The sequence below is a fragment of the Typopeltis vanoorti genome, chromosome 11, assembly GCF_054136105.1.
Source record: "Typopeltis vanoorti isolate ZY-2024b chromosome 11, IOZ_Tvanoo_1.0, whole genome shotgun sequence".
Classification (NCBI taxonomy): Eukaryota; Metazoa; Arthropoda; class Arachnida; order Uropygi; family Thelyphonidae; genus Typopeltis; species Typopeltis vanoorti.
Window position 1 is genome coordinate 60,115,702 of NC_143559.1, and position 7,968 is coordinate 60,123,669.

The following is a 7,968-nucleotide window of genomic DNA, read 5'->3' on the forward strand; positions in this document are numbered from 1 at the left end:
GGGCTTCCAGATAAGTTTAGTAATGTCATGGAGACCCAAGAATAACCATTACCGCCATAACAACTAAATGCGAATGAAGTTCTCGGGTGCAATACCATTGATTGTAACCTGGAGTTATTCAGAGCTTCCGTAGCTCAGTCAGTATAGACGCAGATCTTTCGTTGGAAATATCGGGGTTTAATTCCCGTCAGCGACGTGAGGAACCGTTATCTGGTCTCTTCACAACTAAAGGTGAGTTAGTCGGGGTCTCATATGGAGGTACTGTTTTTTTTTTTTTTTCATCCCGAAACTCGAGTTTTTCGTCTCCCCCCCCCCCAAAAAAAAAAAAAAACAACAACAACAACAGGTAAACCGATCCCGTGAACACACATGGATTACAGTCATGAATATGTGCCTGGACATTACAATATTGGCATACGATGGAACAAAATTTTGTTCCATCACTGAACAGCTTGTCCAGTTAAATAAATTTGAATTCTTTCTGGAGATCGTCATTCAAACTGCACTTTCGTCTCTTTGACATTGCAAGGATAGACTTAAAGCTTTAATAAATAAGACTTAAAACTTTAAAAAATTGAAATATAAACCATCGGCATTGAATAACAAAGCCACCGGTTAGCATACGGGCAAAACAAAAACTAACGCTACAGCAGAACAGACGCCGCGTCTGAGATGCGCAAGTGTTGCCAACATGGATCTTATTTTCTCTGAATAAATCGCTGCAGACATTAATATTTAGTATCGAACAATGCGACTCCATTGTTATATAAATTACTGGTATCCATTATATTGATATACGATTATAGGTTATGAATAATAATTTATGATTGACCAATATTAAAGTATATTTATAGTTTTTACTAAAAAAGGGAAAAAACTGACATTTTTATTAAAACTACGGGACGGCCGGGATATAAAAAAAAAACGATGCTGTCCCGTTCAGAACGGTACTTATGTTCAGCCTATGCTGCGGGAAAATATTACTGCCATTAGATCAGCTCAAACAAAATGTATATGTACAAGGATGCTCTATTTTTAATCCCCTCTTACACAAAAAACGGTGTACGCGTTATATGAGCTTGCGTTTCTCGTAGTAATATACATCGGAGCACCACCTGTGTGTATATTTATTAGTAGAAAATCATTAATGTACTGTTAATTCCTTTATATTGATCGTGGAAGAAAGCATTCATTTATACTACAGTTTTGTCTTGATTACATAATATAGTTTAGTAACAAAAAAAAAAAAATTAATCAACAATGTTTGAAACCAGCAAAGATTGCTTTTTACGTGTAGGCTATTCTGGAGACATCTATCCGAAGAGGTTATTTATTTATTTTTATTGTTAACTATTTCATACATATAACAAAGATCTAATTATTAATAAGATAGTTATATCTCATTATAAGGGTAAGGGTAAGATATTTCTATTATATAAAGGTGGCTCCAAAACAAAAGTAGCAAATTACAGACCAATTGGTATCTCTGGAGTAGTGGTTAAAGTATTGAAAAGTTGGTTAAAATTAAAATTCAGGAATGGGTGGATAGGAATATGATACCTTATAGGGATGCATGGATTTGTTTATTTATTCATTTATTCACATTTTATAAAAAAGTGACAGCGGAATTAGATAAAGGAAATTACTGCACTTTGATGAACGTTGCACATGCATTTGACATATATATTTGACATATATGTGGTTAGTAGGAAGGATAGGGGGTTGGCCGATAGACAGACATTAGAGGATGGTGTATGGTGAAATGGAATCAAGGCGAATGAGAATGACTACTGCAGTGCCTCAAGGCTCTTTACTAGGACTCCTACCCTTTAATTTGTAATAAATGATATGGCAAAAGTTGAAGGGGATATTTAGTTGTTTTCTGATGATGCAAACTGATGAGAGCAATAGTTGATGAACATGGCATGGATTTCTTGCAGGATGATTTAAAAAAAATGGCAGTGTGGGCTAAACACAATGGTTGTCAATTTAATTTTGTAAAATGGAAGGTAATGCACTTCAGAATGAAAACATCACACACTTTATATCATATTGATGGTACTAGATGACAGGAAATTGGTGAAGCTAGGGATCTCGGGTGGTGGTGAATAGAGATATGGAATTCAGAGGACATATTGCAAGATTTGGAAAAATAGCTCAGAGGATTACTTGGATGTTGAACAGTACATTGACACGTAAAGATAGAGAGGTTATTATCACTCTTTATAAGACTATGATTCACTCTCATGTTGACTAATGCACAGAGTTGGTCACCTGCAATTTTCGGGGATCAGGAGGTGGTGGAGAAGATTCAGAGACGAGTGACCAGGATGGTGAGTGGTCTGTGGAATGTTCTCTTTGAGGATAGATCGAGGTTGGGTGGGTTGCAGAGTTTGGTTAATAGGGGAGTGGATGGAATATGTTCGAAACTGAAAAGTTACTAAAGGGATTCTATAAAATTGACACACCAGAAATTTTTCAGTACATGGGGAGTATGGGGGAAAACAAGGGATCACACTTGGAAGCTGTCTAAGAGTGTGGTTAGTAAAGATGTGTGGACTAGGTTCTTTTCTTGGAGAGTGGTGAATGAGCGAATGGATTGCCAGAGGTGGTTGTGAGTGCCCAACAGTGAATAGGTTTAAGGAGATGTATGATAAGTATTGTGTTAATGGACAGAGTGCGGCTTTCGCGATGAGGTATTTTGACTCCATGGAGTGCCTCATATAAATAATAATAATTTTTTTATTATTTCTCAGATAAATTACATACATTAATGAAGACAATTATGCATAACAAATACTTTCTCGTACATAAAGTTTTTTTTAAATAATAATAATAACAATAACTGTTTACAACGTATATTATTATAATATTCATAATGATGATTATTACATATGTTTCTTTGCAATTTTACACTCTATATATACAATATCAATGGATATAATCACTCTATATTGCATACTTTTGTTACAGTTATTACATACATTACATACGTTTGATTACATATGATACATTACTTACATTTGTTTACATATGATATATTACTTATATTTGTTTACATATGATACTTACATTACATACATTTGTTTACATATAATATGTACATTACATACTTTGGTTTACATGTGATATGTACATTACATGCACTTGGTTACATATGATACATCTTGGATGAGAACTAGTTTCTCTTCTTTCATCCTCGAAGCTTATATGTAAGCTTATCTGAGGATGACACCAGTTGGTTATTATTTATTGGGTTTTTTTGCTGTGTTGGTAAGCTACGAAATCTATGATTGAGAAATTCGCGCGCGCGCATTCAATAATAATAATAATAATAATAATAATTTTTTTTAAACATTTTATTTATCATCTTACAGAGCATTTACATATATACATGTATTTACGTATATATTTACATTGAATTTCATACAAAGTTTTCCGTTTTTTTGTATTCTAAAATGCGTTAATAATAGTTACCATGGATGGTAATTTATAGTTTGCAATTGGATAAGGTTACAATTTTTTAAACAGCATTTATAGTATAACATGAAGTTATATAAATTTCGCAATTTTTGCTTTTTAATGTTTTTAACCGCTGTAACTACAGCACTTCAATTTAATAAATAATTCTTTTTTTTTTGTTTGTTGATGTCAGTTGAGATGTAATGTCTCTGCTTGCATCCTCGAAGCTTCTTAATGCGTTAATCTGAGGATGACACCGGTTAGATATATGTATTTATTTTTAAATTGATGATTTGATTGCTGTGTCGGAAGTATTTTTATGTTTGAGAGGTCTAATAAATGATCTGAAAGGTCTGATCAAAGTGCAATTGCCTGTATGTTCTGGTGTTATTGCATCTGTCTTGGTGGTTCTCATTCATTTTTATTGTGGTCTTCTTTTTGAACTCATTAAGAGACTTTTTTCACTGTGGCAGCCTTTCTATGTCTTCTGAGCTTTTACTTTGTATCGGTTTTGAAGTTTGTGACATCCTCAAGAATATCTTGGCATCTCTGGTCCACAAAAAGTGGTAATTTGTTTCTGTTTTTGCTTTTTTTTTGCTTGGTACAACAGATTCTGGTTGAATGGTGTTAAATATTCGGATAGGAAGATTGGTGTGTCGTCTTGCAATGCGTTCAAGTCCTTGGCAACTGTTTTTTTCTGTCTGCTGGCTTTTAAGAGATTGTCTCTTGTGCACTTGCTCGTAAGACGAATTATGACTGGTGCAGGTCGTGGCAAGCCTTGGTTTTTGCTTTTCCTAGGAATCCGATTTACGGCGATAAGCTGTAAGGGTATGTCAATTGCATGGCCTAATTTTAATACTACGTCTCTGAGGTTTTCTGTAGGTGCAGTTTCAGGAAGATCGTTTATGATGAGTTCTTCTTTATGTTGTTGCTAATTTAAACGTTCGTATTGTAGTTTTAGAGAATGAAGTTCTTAACGGAGTTCGGATATTTCTTTCATCAAATTGTGTTGCGTATCAGTTAGTGGGTTAATGCTGATTTTGATGTCTTTTAACTGTTTGCAACACTTCTATCACTGCTAAATTATTATGTTTGACCAAATCTTCATATTCGCTAGATTTTTTGTTATTTGTTCGTTCTGTTTGTCGAAGAGTTCTTGTACAAGATCTACTAAGCTGGTTTTCATAGTCTCTAGACCGTTTTCTATTAGTATATTTAAAGAGTTGAAATTATAGGACTCACCTGAATTTTTTTGTCTGTTCAGTTCGTCATATGATTTTGCCTCCGGTACAATCGTCTGCGTCCTAAGTGGCTGCTTTAGGTGCGTTTCTTTGTTCCTCCTGCAGATTACACACTTCCATTCCTCACGTGTGGCACTGGTTTTACTTTGACAGGTTGTGTCTGAAAAGCCTGCACATTTTAAACGTAGAATCCTACTGCATTTCATAAAGGTTATTTGATTTCCGTCGTAGGATAAATCCTCCAGGCATTTGATACACTTCATGAACTCATCTTTCTTCCCTTGAGCAATTGTGGCGTGATTGTAAAGATGGTGACGTCCTTTGTTCTTCTCTCGTTGTTGTCCGCGGTCCTCTCTGTTCACTTTTCAAAACTTCAAAATTTGGTTTCTTCTTAGCCGATTTCGATAAATTTTATATCACTGTCTTCGGCGTGACAGGTAGAGTTACTTGAGAACACTTTCAAATTAAAAACAGGAGTTGGAACCACTTTAAAACTATAAAAAACGGGGACAGCGATATCACCATTCGCCCGTTCGTATGCCTATACAGTGCCCTCTTTATAGTATACAACAACTACAACAACAACAACAACAATGTGCGCTGGAAAAATAAACCCTTGCATGGCCAATTTCTTCGAGATACTGAGGACAAAATTGACATGAACAAGACGTGGCAATGGCTAAAATACGGATACATTAAAAAAAAGAAATAGAAGGATTTATTCTAGCAGCTCAAGGACAGGCATTACAAAGTAATGCGATGAAAGCAAAAATTTTGAACATCAATAATAACAGAAAATGCAGATTATGCGATCAGAAAGATGCGAGTGTAGAACATCTAATCAATGCCTGCAGCAAAACAGCTCAAACTGACTATAAATACCACCAAGATCAAGTGGCCAAAATAATTCATTGGCATGTATGCAAAAAATATGCCTTTCCTACTTCTGATAACTGGTGGCAGCATAAAACAGAGACTGTATTGGAAAACGAAACAGCAAAACTTATCTGGGACTTTAGAATACATACTGATCGGCATTTGAAACACAATAGACCTGACATCACAATTATCGAACATCGACAGGTTTTGATATCGCAGTACTCACTCAGTGATAACAACATCAACAACAAAGAACTGGAAAAAATTACTAAATATCGCGATCTGGCAATCGAAGTGGGCCGACGGTGGCTTAAACATACCAAAGTCATTCCAATAGTTATCGTTGCATTGCACTTGGTGCAACTTCAAAGAAGCTATCCAACTATTTACAGCAATTAAACATCAACGAAGTGACCCCATATGACCTACAAAAACACCATTACTTGGAACAGTCCATATTTTACGACGCTGCCTGACGGACAATTCTTAGATTCTTGGGTAGAATCTGAATTATTCTGTATCACCAGTCAAATTTTTGTTTATATGATATCTTGTTTTGCCTGTGTATCAATTATGTGAATAAAATAATAATAATAATAATAATAATAATAATAATAATAATAATAATAATAATAATAAAAACTGATGTCTTCCTATGTAACTTGAATTATTTGTCTGACCAAAATTCGTATTTTTGCTATTTAGTGTATAAAAATCAGTAATGTTAGGCAATAGTTGCTCATCATGTTCAGTGTCTTTAGTATTTTTGAATTTTATCGCCAGATATAAAGAGAAGAGTTTGTTGATTAGAATGTAACAACTTTCCTAAAATGTGACAAATAAAATTAAACCTTCTCAAAATTATATCCAAATTATAAACCATATAATTTATTACTCAAAAGTAATTGCAATTTATTACAAAATAAAATTATAAGAATCATTAATGCAATGTTATATAACTACAAGTAGCAATAATAAAATAAATGTAAATAAAATTAATATAAATAAAACAGATATAAATAATATATAAATAGAAATAAGATCTCATAATTAAATAAATGTAATTTTTTTTATTTTAGAATAAAAACGATATTTAATAAATATATATAAATAATCTGCAGACAGCTTTCGATACTGAGACCATCTTTTAAGATAAATAACGAGTTTAATAAAATATAACTCTATAAGTGTTTTTCTAAGTCATCGTCACCGGTATTGGCAAACGTTGTACAGAAAAGAAACTTCGTTACTCTGTACGTGTTGGTCTAGCTGTTGTAACATTATGTAGCATGGCGCGTGTCGTATCATAAATCCGGTCCAGTTAAAATTTTTAATAAAAATATATCAAATTCGCGTTTCTTGCTTGTTGCGAAACTACTTGATGGCCTGTAGTAGTTGTATGGGTGGCAAACCTGATTTACTCTGTCTTCTCTTTTTCGACATCTTTTACGTGTTCAGACATGCGGTCTCCCTATTAAGTAGTTTCATCATCATCATCATCATCATTACGAACCATGGGCTAACTGCCCATTAGTGTCCGATGCCTTCTTCACTATCTTCTTCCATCTTTCTTTGTCCAGTGCACAGTGTCGCACTTTCTGTACATACAATCCACACTAGTCCTTCATGTTGTCTATCCATTCTCTGTATGGTGTACCTCATCTGTTTAAACCATCCAAAATACCAAACACGAATGTCTTTATCTTCCGGTCCTCACTCATTTTGCGGATGTGTCCAAATAATTGCAGCTTCCGTTGTATAATTTTCTTCATTAAATTCTCCTTTGGTTGTATCTTCCGACAGAGCTCCTCATTTGTGATTTTCTGAACCCATCCTATTTTTGGAATCTTCCTTCTTTCAAATGTCCAAATTCTTTTTCTTGATTCCTTATTTATTACCCAGGTTTCAGATCCATACAGTACACCGCTAAAGATGCATATTTCCTGGTTTGTAGCCTAACAATGTCTCTCTAGCTCTTTTGTTAAGAAGGAAGCCAACTCCTGCTTCGTGCTTGGTGTCATGCCCTGTCTTATATTCTTAGAAACATCCACCTCCAAACTCCAAGGATATTCACACAATAACTAAATAGATGGATGGAGACGATTGGTAAACAATATCTTAGAGGCTCCGATTACTTTCTTAGGAGAATAAAAAGGTATAGACGAGTTATTTATTTCCTATGTTCAAAATGAACTTCTTTTAGATAATTTATTTATACATTTCGTAATCTTTAAGCTAATCTGGTGAAACTTTCCTAGAAAATCCTTCAGTATTTATTAGGGATAGAAGTTGATAAATGGCAATTATAGAACTGGATTTTACTTCCTTCAAATTTTAATAATTTCCATATTTTATTCCTGTAAATAATATGTTAAACAAATAGTGT